At 39.3% G+C, this 15,320-nt stretch overlaps 11 non-coding genes across 11 annotated transcripts; all 11 read left to right on the top strand.

Annotated features, from left to right (window-relative positions):
* The first annotated feature begins 31 nt into the window (after positions 1–31).
* Positions 32–103, top strand: TRNAP-UGG (transfer RNA proline (anticodon UGG)). The gene has a single exon. It is a non-coding gene; the product is annotated as a tRNA-Pro (tRNA).
* A 300-nt stretch (positions 104–403) lies between these two features.
* Positions 404–476, top strand: TRNAV-CAC (transfer RNA valine (anticodon CAC)). Its single transcript has one exon. It is a non-coding gene; the product is annotated as a tRNA-Val (tRNA).
* A 2,140-nt stretch (positions 477–2,616) lies between these two features.
* Positions 2,617–2,688, top strand: TRNAP-UGG (transfer RNA proline (anticodon UGG)). The gene has a single exon. It is a non-coding gene; the product is annotated as a tRNA-Pro (tRNA).
* Positions 2,689–2,988: 300 nt separating this feature from the next.
* On the top strand, positions 2,989–3,061 carry TRNAV-CAC (transfer RNA valine (anticodon CAC)). The gene has a single exon. It is a non-coding gene; the product is annotated as a tRNA-Val (tRNA).
* A 2,142-nt stretch (positions 3,062–5,203) lies between these two features.
* TRNAP-UGG (transfer RNA proline (anticodon UGG)) lies at positions 5,204–5,275 on the top strand. The gene has a single exon. It is a non-coding gene; the product is annotated as a tRNA-Pro (tRNA).
* Positions 5,276–5,575: 300 nt separating this feature from the next.
* On the top strand, positions 5,576–5,648 carry TRNAV-CAC (transfer RNA valine (anticodon CAC)). Its single transcript has one exon. It is a non-coding gene; the product is annotated as a tRNA-Val (tRNA).
* A 2,711-nt stretch (positions 5,649–8,359) lies between these two features.
* Positions 8,360–8,431, top strand: TRNAP-UGG (transfer RNA proline (anticodon UGG)). Its single transcript has one exon. It is a non-coding gene; the product is annotated as a tRNA-Pro (tRNA).
* A 300-nt stretch (positions 8,432–8,731) lies between these two features.
* On the top strand, positions 8,732–8,804 carry TRNAV-CAC (transfer RNA valine (anticodon CAC)). Its single transcript has one exon. It is a non-coding gene; the product is annotated as a tRNA-Val (tRNA).
* Positions 8,805–11,001: 2,197 nt separating this feature from the next.
* On the top strand, positions 11,002–11,073 carry TRNAP-UGG (transfer RNA proline (anticodon UGG)). Its single transcript has one exon. It is a non-coding gene; the product is annotated as a tRNA-Pro (tRNA).
* A 2,985-nt stretch (positions 11,074–14,058) lies between these two features.
* TRNAP-UGG (transfer RNA proline (anticodon UGG)) lies at positions 14,059–14,130 on the top strand. The gene has a single exon. It is a non-coding gene; the product is annotated as a tRNA-Pro (tRNA).
* Positions 14,131–14,430: 300 nt separating this feature from the next.
* On the top strand, positions 14,431–14,503 carry TRNAV-CAC (transfer RNA valine (anticodon CAC)). Its single transcript has one exon. It is a non-coding gene; the product is annotated as a tRNA-Val (tRNA).
* The last annotated feature ends 817 nt before the right edge of the window (positions 14,504–15,320 follow it).

Genomic DNA, 15,320 nt, shown 5'->3' with positions numbered 1-15,320 from the left:
ATTAGCTTTTCAGAGGTGCAGGCCTTTCGAAGGCTCGTTGGTCTAGGGGTATGATTCTCGCTTTGGGTGCGAGAGGTCCCGGGTTCAAATCCCGGACGAGCCCTTTCATTGGTGCTTTTTTAAAGTAGTATTGAAGTATGCATTTCAAAGCCAATATCAATTTTCTCTTTGCAGTAGTGGATGAATATTTGCTAGAGTCTCATGCTTTTAACCTTGCCCTGCCTGAGCAAATAGGAAACATTTCTCTTTAAGCATTTTGCAAAAATGCTGAACTTGCATGGCATATACAAGCGTTCAGCTAGGGCTGTCTGGGAAGGTTGCATGAAAGAAATCTAAAACCAGAGGCCCTTGGAATAGCCTGTTTTGAGAAGTTTCATCACAGAAGAATCAACTGTAGACATCTGTTTCTGTAGTGTAGTGGTTATCACGTTCGCCTCACACGCGAAAGGTCCCCGGTTCGAAACCGGGCAGAAACAGTTTTTATATTGTCTTGGCTGCAATGTTGAGAGGTGCCGTTTTGCCATGAAATTGTCCAGGCCCTGAAGATGGTTTCATGCAGACTCATTCCAAGAAAGTGAATTCTCTTAAAAACACTAAAGTAATTGGCATGTGGATGTATCTGTTGATTCACAGACCTCGCTTTCATAAGAGCCCTGCATTCTGTTCATTGCTCACCTAGAACATGCATTAACTTTGGGAATTGTTGGCACCAACAGGCATCTTAGTTTAGTGGAGTGTTTCTGGTGTTTAAGTGCAGAAGCCCTGGGCTCAATTCCTCGGTGACCCTTCTCAAGGTGATGATACAAATGCATCGTCACCTTTACGTTTAATGTCAGAATTGTTTATTTCTATTTGGTGGTGTATGAATGCTTGCAATAGTATGTTGATTTTTTCTAGCCTTGAATGAATAAAAGCAAATCACTCCTCTTTATGTATTTTTCTAATACATTGATATTTGCATCTCCTTTCCTAGCCTGCATTTTCACTATCTTACAGGCTGTATATAATAAGTATCAATTCAGGGGCCCTTCTATTACTCAATTCACAACTATTCTATCCTGGCATTGATAAGCAATCTACATCTGCTTCTGTTGTGTATTGGTTATCATGTTTACCTGACGTGTGAAAGCCCCATGTTTGACAGTGCGCGTTAATAAAGAGACCAATGATTTGTATTAAAAGTTGGCATGTGTTTTTGTTACCTTGCACCGGCCAAAAAGTGCCGGAAATGACTTCATTTGCAGTCACTTGAAAAGTAGGGATTCTCAAATAAATGGTAAGAGGTTGGAACAAATCTAAAGGAATGCATGGCATATCTATATGTATGTGTACGCAGGTATCCATATATAAAGATAGATAGATAGATAGATAGATAGATAGATAGATAGATAGATAGATAGATAGATAGATAGATAGATAGATAGATAGATAGATAGATAGATAGATAGATAGATAGATAGATAGATAGATAGATAGATAGATAGATAGATAGATAGATAGATAGATAGATATTGGGAGAGAGAGAGCGTTAATATAAACTGAGACTTTATTTTCCATCAAGCTGTCTTTCCTTTCCTTCAGGAGCAGAATGTTCTGATCATCAGCGCTCCAGAATCTAGTGCTTGGTTGGCAAGCATCACACATTGTGATGTGTTAGCTAAGAGTTCCATGTCGTTCAGACTCATATATTCCTCTGTAGTTGTACCTTGGTGATTCAACAAAATGTGGCATCATAAGCAGCATTCTACTGCCATAGACTGGGCAGAAAAAACATTTAGAATTTCACTGAAAAAGAAAAAAAGCATACTTAGGCAGAGCTTTCTGGACAGTAAGGACATTAGAGTAAGTGATGAATAAGCACTGCTTTTGTTAATTTACATAGGCAGAACAGAGACTGCTGGGAAAAGCCTGAAATTAAAGGCACAGAAAATGCCTGCTTCTGGATAGAACACTGAGAAGGGTTGAAAGTTTTTTCTCTGACCCTGGCCACTTATACAAGCAATCCTATGATAGTCAGAAGGACCCACCCTAAAAAGGAAGGGACAGCCATTTGGACCCTTTCCACCTTTTCTATATCTCGCCTGATCGAGCGCTGATTGAGCGGATTAGCACATGTACTTCTCATTTTGGGAAGGTATTGCTTAGCTTGCTACCAGCAGCTCAGTTATGTTATGATGTTAGAGGCTTGCAAGGAATGCTTTAGTCCTGCATTAGGCAGTTTTTATTGCTACTTGCATTCAAGGGAAAGATAATTAGCCAGAATCTGTGACCCAGTTATTCAGCTTGGCATTCCGATTTGCACAAAGGGAATAAGCATTTGAGAAAAAATGCAACATGTGTTTCTTATGTTGTTATGAACAGCTTTTTATTCTTTCTCTTTAGGGTCTAGCCACTGCAGAAATAGATAAATAAGTGCTGACTTCCTGTAAGACGTGTCCAATGCTGGGACAAAATAAAAGGGGACACTTATAAATGATAGTGATATCATTTGAGAAAGGGTAAGTTGACACTGAATTTCATGTGTATTCACAGACCAAGCATGAAAAAGTCCCCAGCATGATCTTCATTGCGTGCTTAGAGCTGGTATTAGCTTTTCAGAGGTGCAGGCCTTTCGAAGGCTCGTTGGTCTAGGGGTATGATTCTCGCTTTGGGTGCGAGAGGTCCCGGGTTCAAATCCCGGACGAGCCCTTTCATTGGTGCTTTTTTAAAGTAGTATTGAAGTATGCATTTCAAAGCCAATATCAATTTTCTCTTTGCAGTAGTGGATGAATATTTGCTAGAGTCTCATGCTTTTAACCTTGCCCTGCCTGAGCAAATAGGAAACATTTCTCTTTAAGCATTTTGCAAAAATGCTGAACTTGCATGGCATATACAAGCGTTCAGCTAGGGCTGTCTGGGAAGGTTGCATGAAAGAAATCTAAAACCAGAGGCCCTTGGAATAGCCTGTTTTGAGAAGTTTCATCACAGAAGAATCAACTGTAGACATCTGTTTCTGTAGTGTAGTGGTTATCACGTTTGCCTCACACGCGAAAGGTCCCCGGTTCGAAACCGGGCAGAAACAGTTGTTATATTGTCTTGGCTGCAATGTTGAGAGGTGCCGTTTTGCCATGAAATTGTCCAGGCCCTGAAGATGGTTTCATGCAGACTCATTCCAAGAAAGTGAATTCTCTTAAAAACACTAAAGTAATTGGCATGTGGATGTATCTGTTGATTCACAGACCTCGCTTTCATAAGAGCCCTGCATTCTGTTCATTGCTCACCTAGAACATGCATTAACTTTGGGAATTGTTGGCACCAACAGGCATCTTAGTTTAGTGGAGTGTTTCTGGTGTTTAAGTGCAGAAGCCCTGGGCTCAATTCCTCGGTGACCCTTCTCAAGGTGATGATACAAATGCATCGTCACCTTTACGTTTAATGTCAGAATTGTTTATTTCTATTTGGTGGTGTATGAATGCTTGCAATAGTATGTTGATTTTTTCTAGCCTTGAATGAATAAAAGCAAATCACTCCTCTTTATGTATTTTTCTAATACATTGATATTTGCATCTCCTTTCCTAGCCTGCATTTTTCACTATCTTACAGGCTGTATATAATAAGTATCAATTCAGGGGCCCTTCTATTACTCAATTCACAACTATTCTATCCTGGCATTGATAAGCAATCTACATCTGCTTCTGTTGTGTATTGGTTATCATGTTTACCTGACGTGTGAAAGCCCCATGTTTGACAGTGCGCGTTAATAAAGAGACCAATGATTTGTATTAAAAGTTGGCATGTGTTTTTGTTACCTTGCACCGGCCAAAAAGTGCCGGAAATGACTTCATTTGCAGTCACTTGAAAAGTAGGGATTCTCAAATAAATGGTAAGAGGTTGGAACAAATCTAAAGGAATGCATGGCATATCTATATGTATGTGTACGCAGGTATCCATATATAAAGATAGATAGATAGTTAGATAGATAGATAGATAGATAGATAGATAGATAGATAGATAGATAGATAGATAGATAGATAGATAGATAGATAGATAGATAGATAGATAGATAGATAGATAGATAGATAGATAGATAGATAGATAGATAGATAGATATTCGGAGAGAGAGAGCGTTAATATAAACTGAGACTTTATTTTCCATCAAGCTGTCTTTCCTTTCCTTCAGGAGCAGAATGTTCTGATCATCAGCGCTCCAGAATCTAGTGCTTGGTTGGCAAGCATCACACATTGTGATGTGTTAGCTAAGAGTTCCATGTCGTTCAGACTCATATATTCCTCTGTAGTTGTACCTTGGTGATTCAACAAAATGTGGCATCATAAGCAGCATTCTACTGCCATAGACTGGGCGGAAAAAACATTTAGAATTTCACAGAAAAAGAAAAAAAGCATACTTAGGCAGAGCTTTCTGGACAGTAAGGACATTAGAGTAAGTGATGAATAAGCACTGCTTTTGTTATTTACATAGGCAGAACAGAGACTGCTGGGAAAAGCCTGAAATTAAAGGCACAGAAAATGCCTGCTTCTGGATAGAACACTGAGAAGGGTTGAAAGTTTTTTCTCTGACCCTGGCCACTCGTACAAGCAATCCTATGATAGTCAGAAGGACCCACCCTAAAAAGGAAGGGACAGCCATTTGGACCCTTTCCACCTTTTCTATATCTCGCCTGATCTCGCCTGATCGAGCGCTGATTGAGCGGATTAGCACATGTACTTCTCATTTTGGGAAGGTATTGCTTAGCTTGCTACCAGCAGCTCAGTTATGTTATGATGTTAGAGGCTTGCAAGGAATGCTTTAGTCCTGCATTAGGCAGTTTTTATTGCTACTTGCATTCAAGGGAAAGATAATTAGCCAGAATCTGTGGCCCAGTTATTCAGCTTGGCATTCCGATTTGCACAAAGGGAATAAGCATTTGAGAAAAAATGCAACATGTGTTTCTTATGTTGTTATGAACAGCTTTTTATTCTTTCTCTTTAGGGTCTAGCCACTGCAGAAATAGATAAATAAGTGCTGACTTCCTGTAAGACGTGTCCAATGCTGGGACAAAATAAAAGGGGACACTTATAAATGATAGTGATATCATTTGAGAAAGGGTAAGTTGACACTGAATTTCATGTGTATTCACAGACCAAGCATGAAAAAGTCCCCAGCATGATCTTCATTGCGTGCTTAGAGCTGGTATTAGCTTTTCAGAGGTGCGGGTCTTTCGAAGGCTCGTTGGTCTAGGGGTATGATTCTCGCTTTGGGTGCGAGAGGTCCCGGGTTCAAATCCCGGACGAGCCCTTTCATTGGTGCTTTTTTAAAGTAGTATTGAAGTATGCATTTCAAAGCCAATATCAATTTTCTCTTTGCAGTAGTGGATGAATATTTGCTAGAGTCTCATGCTTTTAACCTTGCCCTGCCTGAGCAAATAGGAAACATTTCTCTTTAAGCATTTTGCAAAAATGCTGAACTTGCATGGCATATACAAGCGTTCAGCTAGGGCTGTCTGGGAAGGTTGCATGAAAGAAATCTAAAACCAGAGGCCCTTGGAATAGCCTGTTTTGAGAAGTTTCATCACAGAAGAATCAACTGTAGACATCTGTTTCTGTAGTGTAGTGGTTATCACGTTTGCCTCACACGCGAAAGGTCCCCGGTTCGAAACCGGGCAGAAACAGTTGTTATATTGTCTTGGCTGCAATGTTGAGAGGTGCCGTTTTGCCATGAAATTGTCCAGGCCCTGAAGATAGTTTCATGCAGACTCGTTCCAAGAAAGTGAATTCTCTTAAAAACACTAAAGTAATTGGCATGTGGATGTATCTGTTGATTCACAGACCTCGCTTTGAAAAGAGCCCTGCATTCTGTTCATTGCTCACCTAGAACATGCATTAACTTTGGGAATTGTTGGCACCAACAGGCATCTTAGTTTAGTGGAGTGTTTCTGGTGTTTAAGTGCAGAAGCCCTGGGCTCAATTCCTCGGTGACCCTTCTCAAGGTGATGATACAAATGCATCATCACCTTTACGTTTAATGTCAGAATTGTTTATTTCTATTTGGTGGTGTATGAATGCTTGCAATAGTATGTTGATTTTTTCTAGCCTTGAATGAATAAAAGCAAATCACTCCTCTTTATGTATTTTTCTAATACATTGATATTTGCATCTCCTTTCCTAGCCAGCATTTTTCACTATCTTACAGGATGTATATAATAAGTATCAATTCAGGGGCCCTTCTTCTACTCAATTCACAACTGTTCTATCCCGGCATTGATAAGCAATCTACATCTGCTTCTGTTGTATATTGGTTATCATGTTTACCTGACGTGTGAAAGCCCCATGTTTGACAGTGCGCATTAATAAAGAGACCAATGATTTTTATTAAAAGTTGTCATGTGTTTTTGTTACCTTGCACCGGCCAAAAAGTGCCGGAAATGACTTCATTTGCAGTCACTTGAAAAGTAGGGATTCTCAAATAAATGGTAAGAGGTTGGAACAAATCTAAAGGAATGCATGGCATATCTATATGTATGTGTACGCAGGTATCCATATATAAAGATAGATAGATAGATAGATAGATAGATAGATAGATAGATAGATAGATAGATAGATAGATAGATAGATAGATAGATAGATAGATAGATAGATAGATAGATAGATAGATAGATAGATAGATAGATAGATAGATAGATAGATAGATAGATAGATAGATAGATAGATAGATAGATAGATAGATGGATGGATGGATGGATGGATGGATGGATGGATGGATGGATGGATGGATGGATGGATGGATGGATGGATGGATGGATGGATGGATGGATGGATGGATGGATGGATGGATGGATGGATGGATGGATAGATAGATAGATAGATAGATAGATAGATAGATAGATAGATAGATAGATAGATAGATAGATAGATAGATAGATAGATAGATAGATAGATAGATAGATAGATAGATAGATAGATAGATAGATAGATAGATAGATAGATAGATAGATAGATAGATAGATGGATGGATGGATGGATGGATGGATGGATGGATGGATGGATGGATGGATGGATGGATGGATGGATGGATGGATGGATGGATGGATGGATGGATGGATGGATGGATGGATAGATAGATAGATAGATAGATAGATAGATAGATAGATAGATAGATAGATAGATAGATAGATAGATAGATAGATAGATAGATAGATAGATAGATAGATAGATAGATAGATAGATAGATAGATAGATAGATAGATAGATAGATAGATAGATAGATATTGGGAGAGAGAGAGCGTTAATATAAACTGAGACTTTATTTTCCATCAAGCTGTCTTTCCTTTCCTTCAGGAGCAGAATGTTCTGATCATCAGCGCTCCAGAATCTAGTGCTTGGTTGGCAAGCATCACACATTGTGATGTGTTAGCTAAGAGTTCCATGTCGTTCAGACTCATATATTCCTCTGTAGTTGTACCTTGGTGATTCAACAAAATGTGGCATCATAAGCAGCATTCTACTGCCATAGACTGGGCAGAAAAAACATTTAGAATTTCACTGAAAAAGAAAAAAAGCATACTTAGGCAGAGCTTTCTGGACAGTAAGGACATTAGAGTAAGTGATGAATAAGCACTGTTTTTGTTAATTTACATAGGCAGAACAGAGACTGCTGGGAAAAGCCTGAAATTAAAGGCACAGAAAATGCCTGCTTCTGGATAGAACACTGAGAAGGGTTGAAAGTTTTTTCTCTGACCCTGGCCACTTATACAAGCAATCCTATGATAGTCAGAAGGACCCACCCTAAAAAGGAAGGGACAGCCATTTGGACCCTTTCCACCTTTTCTATATCTCGCCTGATCGAGCCTGATCGAGCGCTGATTGAGCGGATTAGCACATGTACTTCTCATTTTGGGAAGGTATTGCTTAGCTTGCTACCAGCAGCTCAGTTATGTTATGATGTTAGAGGCTTGCAAGGAATGCTTTAGTCCTGCATTAGGCAGTTTTTATTGCTACTTGCATTCAAGGGAAAGATAATTAGCCAGAATCTGTGACCCAGTTATTCAGCTTGGCATTCCGATTTGCACAAAGGGAATAAGCATTTGAGAAAAAATGCAACATGTGTTTCTTATGTTGTTATGAACAGCTTTTTATTCTTTCTCTTTAGGGTCTAGCCACTGCAGAAATAGATAAATAAGTGCTGACTTCCTGTAAGACGTGTCCAATGCTGGGACAAAATAAAAGGGGACACTTATAAATGATAGTGATATCATTTGAGAAAGGGTAAGTTGACACTGAATTTCATGTGTATTCACAGACCAATCATGAAAAAGTCCCCAGCATGATCTTCATTGCGTGCTTAGAGCTGGTATTAGCTTTTCAGAGGTGCAGGCCTTTCGAAGGCTCGTTGGTCTAGGGGTATGATTCTCGCTTTGGGTGCGAGAGGTCCCGGGTTCAAATCCCGGACGAGCCCTTTCATTGGTGCTTTTTTAAAGTAGTATTGAAGTATGCATTTCAAAGCCAATATCAATTTTCTCTTTGCAGTAGTGGATGAATATTTGCTAGAGTCTCATGCTTTTAACCTTGCCCTGCCTGAGCAAATAGGAAACATTTCTCTTTAAGCATTTTGCAAAAATGCTGAACTTGCATGGCATATACAAGCGTTCAGCTAGGGCTGTCTGGGAAGGTTGCATGAAAGAAATCTAAAACCAGAGGCCCTTGGAATAGACTGTTTTGAGAAGTTTCATCACAGAAGAATCAACTGTAGACATCTGTTTCTGTAGTGTAGTGGTTATCACGTTTGCCTCACACGCGAAAGGTCCCCGGTTCGAAACCGGGCAGAAACAGTTGTTATATTGTCTTGGCTGCAATGTTGAGAGGTGCCGTTTGCCATGAAATTGTCCAGGCCCTGAAGATGGTTTCATGCAGACTCGTTCCAAGAAAGTGAATTCTCTTAAAAACACTAAAGTAATTGGCATGTGGATGTATCTGTTGATTCACAGACCTCGCTTTGAAAAGAGCCCTGCATTCTGTTCATTGCTCACCTAGAACATGCATTAACTTTGGGAATTGTTGGCACCAACAGGCATCTTAGTTTAGTGGAGTGTTTCTGGTGTTTAAGTGCAGAAGCCCTGGGCTCAATTCCTCGGTGACCCTTCTCAAGGTGATGATACAAATGCATCGTCACCTTTACGTTTAATGTCAGAATTGTTTATTTCTATTTGGTGGTGTATGAATGCTTGCAATAGTATGTTGATTTTTTCTAGCCTTGAATGAATAAAAGCAAATCACTCCTCTTTATGTATTTTTCTAATACATTGATATTTGCATCTCCTTTCCTAGCCTGCATTTTTCACTATCTTACAGGCTGTATATAATAAGTATCAATTCAGGGGCCCTTCTTCTACTCAATTCACAACTGTTCTATCCCGGCATTGATAAGCAATCTACATCTGCTTCTGTTGTATATTGGTTATCATGTTTACCTGACGTGTGAAAGCCCCATGTTTGACAGTGCGCGTTAATAAAGAGACCAATGATTTTTATTAAAAGTTGTCATGTGTTTTTGTTACCTTGCACCGGCCAAAAAGTGCCGGAAATGACTTCATTTGCAGTCACTTGAAAAGTAGGGATTCTCAAATAAATGGTAAGAGGTTGGAACAAATCTAAAGGAATGCATGGCATATCTATATGTATGTGTACGCAGGTATCCATATATAAAGATAGATAGATAGATAGATAGATAGATAGATAGATAGATAGATAGATAGATAGATAGATAGATAGATAGATAGATAGATAGATAGATAGATAGATAGATAGATAGATAGATAGATAGATAGATAGATAGATAGATAGATAGATAGATAGATAGATAGATAGATAGATAGATAGATAGATAGATAGATAGATAGATAGATAGATAGATATTCGGAGAGAGAGAGCGTTAATATAAACTGAGACTTTATTTTCCATCAAGCTGTCTTTCCTTTCCTTCAGGAGCAGAATGTTCTGATCATCAGCGCTCCAGAATCTAGTGCTTGGTTGGCAAGCATCACACATTGTGATGTGTTAGCTAAGAGTTCCATGTCGTTCAGACTCATATATTCCTCTGTAGTTGTACCTTGGTGATTCAACAAAATGTGGCATCATAAGCAGCATTCTACTGCCATAGACTGGGCAGAAAAAACATTTAGAATTTCACAGAAAAAGAAAAAAAGCATACTTAGGCAGAGCTTTCTGGACAGTAAGGACATTAGAGTAAGTGATGAATAAGCACTGCTTTTGTTATTTACATAGGCAGAACAGAGACTGCTGGGAAAAGCCTGAAATTAAAGGCACAGAAAATGCCTGCTTCTGGATAGAACACTGAGAAGGGTTGAAAGTTTTTTCTCTGACCCTGGCCACTCGTACAAGCAATCCTATGATAGTCAGAAGGACCCACCCTAAAAAGGAAGGGACAGCCATTTGGACCCTTTCCACCTTTTCTATATCTCGCCTGATCTCGCCTGATCGAGCGCTGATTGAGCGGATTAGCACATGTACTTCTCATTTTGGGAAGGTATTGCTTAGCTTGCTACCAGCAGCTCAGTTATGTTATGATGTTAGAGGCTTGCAAGGAATGCTTTAGTCCTGCATTAGGCAGTTTTTATTGCTACTTGCATTCAAGGGAAAGATAATTAGCCAGAATCTGTGGCCCAGTTATTCAGCTTGGCATTCCGATTTGCACAAAGGGAATAAGCATTTGAGAAAAAATGCAACATGTGTTTCTTATGTTGTTATGAACAGCTTTTTATTCTTTCTCTTTAGGGTCTAGCCACTGCAGAAATAGATAAATAAGTGCTGACTTCCTGTAAGACGTGTCCAATGCTGGGACAAAATAAAAGGGGACACTTATAAATGATAGTGATATCATTTGAGAAAGGGTAAGTTGACACTGAATTTCATGTGTATTCACAGACCAAGCATGAAAAAGTCCCCAGCATGATCTTCATTGCGTGCTTAGAGCTGGTATTAGCTTTTCAGAGGTGCGGGTCTTTCGAAGGCTCGTTGGTCTAGGGGTATGATTCTCGCTTTGGGTGCGAGAGGTCCCGGGTTCAAATCCCGGACGAGCCCTTTCATTGGTGCTTTTTTAAAGTAGTATTGAAGTATGCATTTCAAAGCCAATATCAATTTTCTCTTTGCAGTAGTGGATGAATATTTGCTAGAGTCTCATGCTTTTAACCTTGCCCTGCCTGAGCAAATAGGAAACATTTCTCTTTAAGCATTTTGCAAAAATGCTGAACTTGCATGGCATATACAAGCGTTCAGCTAGGGCTGTCTGGGAAGGTTGCATGAAAGAAATCTAAAACCAGAGGCCCTTGGAATAGCCTGTTTTGAGAAGTTTCATCACAGAAGAATCAACTGTAGACATCTCTTTCTGTAGTGTAGTGGTTATCACGTTTGCCTCACACGCGAAAGGTCCCCGGTTCGAAACCGGGCAGAAACAGTTGTTATATTGTCTTGGCTGCAATGTTGAGAGGTGCCGTTTTGCCATGAAATTGTCCAGGCCCTGAAGATAGTTTCATGCAGACTCGTTCCAAGAAAGTGAATTCTCTTAAAAACACTAAAGTAATTGGCATGTGGATGTATCTGTTGATTCACAGACCTCGCTTTGAAAAGAGCCCTGCATTCTGTTCATTGCTCACCTAGAACATGCATTAACTTTGGGAATTGTTGGCACCAACAGGCATCTTAGTTTAGTGGAGTGTTTCTGGTGTTTAAGTGCAGAAGCCCTGGGCTCAATTCCTCGGTGACCCTTCTCAAGGTGATGATACAAATGCATCATCACCTTTACGTTTAATGTCAGAATTGTTTATTTCTATTTGGTGGTGTATGAATGCTTGCAATAGTATGTTGATTTTTTCTAGCCTTGAATGAATAAAAGCAAATCACTCCTCTTTATGTATTTTTCTAATACATTGATATTTGCATCTCCTTTCCTAGCCAGCATTTTTCACTATCTTACAGGATGTATATAATAAGTATCAATTCAGGGGCCCTTCTTCTACTCAATTCACAACTGTTCTATCCCGGCATTGATAAGCAATCTACATCTGCTTCTGTTGTATATTGGTTATCATGTTTACCTGACGTGTGAAAGCCCCATGTTTGACAGTGCGCATTAATAAAGAGACCAATGATTTTTATTAAAAGTTGTCATGTGTTTTTGTTACCTTGCACCGGCCAAAAAGTGCCGGAAATGACTTCATTTGCAGTCACTTGAAAAGTAGGGATTCTCAAATAAATGGTAAGAGGTTGGAACAAATCTAAAGGAATGCATGGCATATCTATATGTATGTGTACGCAGGTATCCATATATAAAGATAGATAGATAGATAGATAGATAGATAGATAGATAGATAGATAGATAGATAGATAGATAGATAGATAGATAGATAGATAGATAGATAGATAGATAGATAGATAGATAGATAGATAGATAGATAGATAGATGGATGGATGGATGGATGGATGGATGGATGGATGGATGGATGGATGGATGGATGGATGGATAGATAGATAGATAGATAGATAGATAGATAGATAGATAGATAGATAGATAGATAGATAGATAGATAGATAGATAGATAGATAGATAGATAGATAGATAGATAGATAGATAGATAGATAGATAGATAGATAGATAGATAGATAGATGAGGATGGATGGATGGATGATGGATGGATGGATGGATGGATGGATGGATGGATGGATGGATGGATGGATGGATGGATGGATGGATGGATGGATGGATGGATGGATGGATGGATGGATGGATGGATAGATAGATAGATAGATAGATAGATAGATAGATAGATAGATAGATAGATAGATAGATAGATAGATAGATAGATAGATAGATAGATAGATAGATAGATAGATAGATAGATAGATAGATAGATAGATAGATAGATAGATAGATAGATAGATAGATAGATAGATATTGGGAGAGAGAGAGCGTTAATATAAACTGAGACTTTATTTTCCATCAAGCTGTCTTTCCTTTCCTTCAGGAGCAGAATGTTCTGATCATCAGCGCTCCAGAATCTAGTGCTTGGTTGGCAAGCATCACACATTGTGATGTGTTAGCTAAGAGTTCCATGTCGTTCAGACTCATATATTCCTCTGTAGTTGTACCTTGGTGATTCAACAAAATGTGGCATCATAAGCAGCATTCTACTGCCATAGACTGGGCAGAAAAAACATTTAGAATTTCACTGAAAAAGAAAAAAAGCATACTTAGGCAGAGCTTTCTGGACAGTAAGGACATTAGAGTAAGTGATGAATAAGCACTGTTTTTGTTAATTTACATAGGCAGAACAGAGACTGCTGGGAAAAGCCTGAAATTAAAGGCACAGAAAATGCCTGCTTCTGGATAGAACACTGAGAAGGGTTGAAAGTTTTTTCTTTGACCCTGGCCACTTATACAAGCAATCCTATGATAGTCAGAAGGACCCACCCTAAAAAGGAAGGGACAGCCATTTGGACCCTTTCCACCTTTTCTATATCTCGCCTGATGGAGCCTGATCGAGCGCTGATTGAGCGGATTAGCACATGTACTTCTCATTTTGGGAAGGTATTGCTTAGCTTGCTACCAGCAGCTCAGTTATGTTATGATGTTAGAGGCTTGCAAGGAATGCTTTAGTCCTGCATTAGGCAGTTTTTATTGCTACTTGCATTCAAGGGAAAGATAATTAGCCAGAATCTGTGACCCAGTTATTCAGCTTGGCATTCCGATTTGCACAAAGGGAATAAGCATTTGAGAAAAAATGCAACATGTGTTTCTTATGTTGTTATGAACAGCTTTTTATTCTTTCTCTTTAGGGTCTAGCCACTGCAGAAATAGATAAATAAGTGCTGACTTCCTGTAAGACGTGTCCAATGCTGGGACAAAATAAAAGGGGACACTTATAAATGATAGTGATATCATTTGAGAAAGGGTAAGTTGACACTGAATTTCATGTGTATTCACAGACCAAGCATGAAAAAGTCCCCAGCATGATCTTCATTGCGTGCTTAGAGCTGGTATTAGCTTTTCAGAGGTGCAGGCCTTTCGAAGGCTCGTTGGTCTAGGGGTATGATTCTCGCTTTGGGTGCGAGAGGTCCCGGGTTCAAATCCCGGACGAGCCCTTTCATTGGTGCTTTTTTAAAGTAGTATTGAAGTATGCATTTCAAAGCCAATATCAATTTTCTCTTTGCAGTAGTGGATGAATATTTGCTAGAGTCTCATGCTTTTAACCTTGCCCTGCCTGAGCAAATAGGAAACATTTCTCTTTAAGCATTTTGCAAAAATGCTGAACTTGCATGGCATATACAAGCGTTCAGCTAGGGCTGTCTGGGAAGGTTGCATGAAAGAAATCTAAAACCAGAGGCCCTTGGAATAGCCTGTTTTGAGAAGTTTCATCACAGAAGAATCAACTGTAGACATCTGTTTCTGTAGTGTAGTGGTTATCACGTTTGCCTCACACGCGAAAGGTCCCCGGTTCGAAACCGGGCAGAAACAGTTGTTATATTGTCTTGGCTGCAATGTTGAGAGGTGCCGTTTTGCCATGAAATTGTCCAGGCCCTGAAGATGGTTTCATGCAGACTCGTTCCAAGAAAGTGAATTCTCTTAAAAACACTAAAGTAATTGGCATGTGGATGTATCTGTTGATTCACAGACCTCGCTTTGAAAAGAGCCCTGCATTCTGTTCATTGCTCACCTAGAACATGCATTAACTTTGGGAATTGTTGGCACCAACAGGCATCTTAGTTTAGTGGAGTGTTTCTGGTGTTTAAGTGCAGAAGCCCTGGGCTCAATTCCTCGGTGACCCTTCTCAAGGTGATGATACAAATGCATCGTCACCTTTACGTTTAATGTCAGAATTGTTTATTTCTATTTGGTGGTGTATGAATGCTTGCAATAGTATGTTGATTTTTTCTAGCCTTGAATGAATAAAAGCAAATCACTCCTCTTTATGTATTTTTCTAATACATTGATATTTGCATCTCCTTTCCTAGCCTGCATTTTTCACTATCTTACAGGCTGTATATAATAAGTATCAATTCAGGGGCCCTTCTTCTACTCAATTCACAACTGTTCTATCCCGGCATTGATAAGCAATCTACATCTGCTTCTGTTGTATATTGGTTATCATGTTTACCTGACGTGTGAAAGCCCCATGTTTGACAGTGCGCGTTAATAAAGAGACCAATGATTTTTATTAAAAGTTGTCATGTGTTTTTGTTACCTTGCACCGGCCAAAAAGTGCCGGAAATGACTTCATTTGCAGTCACTTGAAAAGTAGGGATTCTCAAATAAATGGTAAGAGGTTGGAACA

Source organism: Lissotriton vulgaris, chromosome 8 (assembly GCF_964263255.1).
Source record: "Lissotriton vulgaris chromosome 8, aLisVul1.2, whole genome shotgun sequence".
In the NCBI taxonomy this organism is placed as follows: domain Eukaryota; kingdom Metazoa; phylum Chordata; class Amphibia; order Caudata; family Salamandridae; genus Lissotriton; species Lissotriton vulgaris.
The sequence above is the reverse complement of the archived record's forward strand: the minus strand, read 5'-3'. Positions and strand labels throughout refer to the sequence as shown.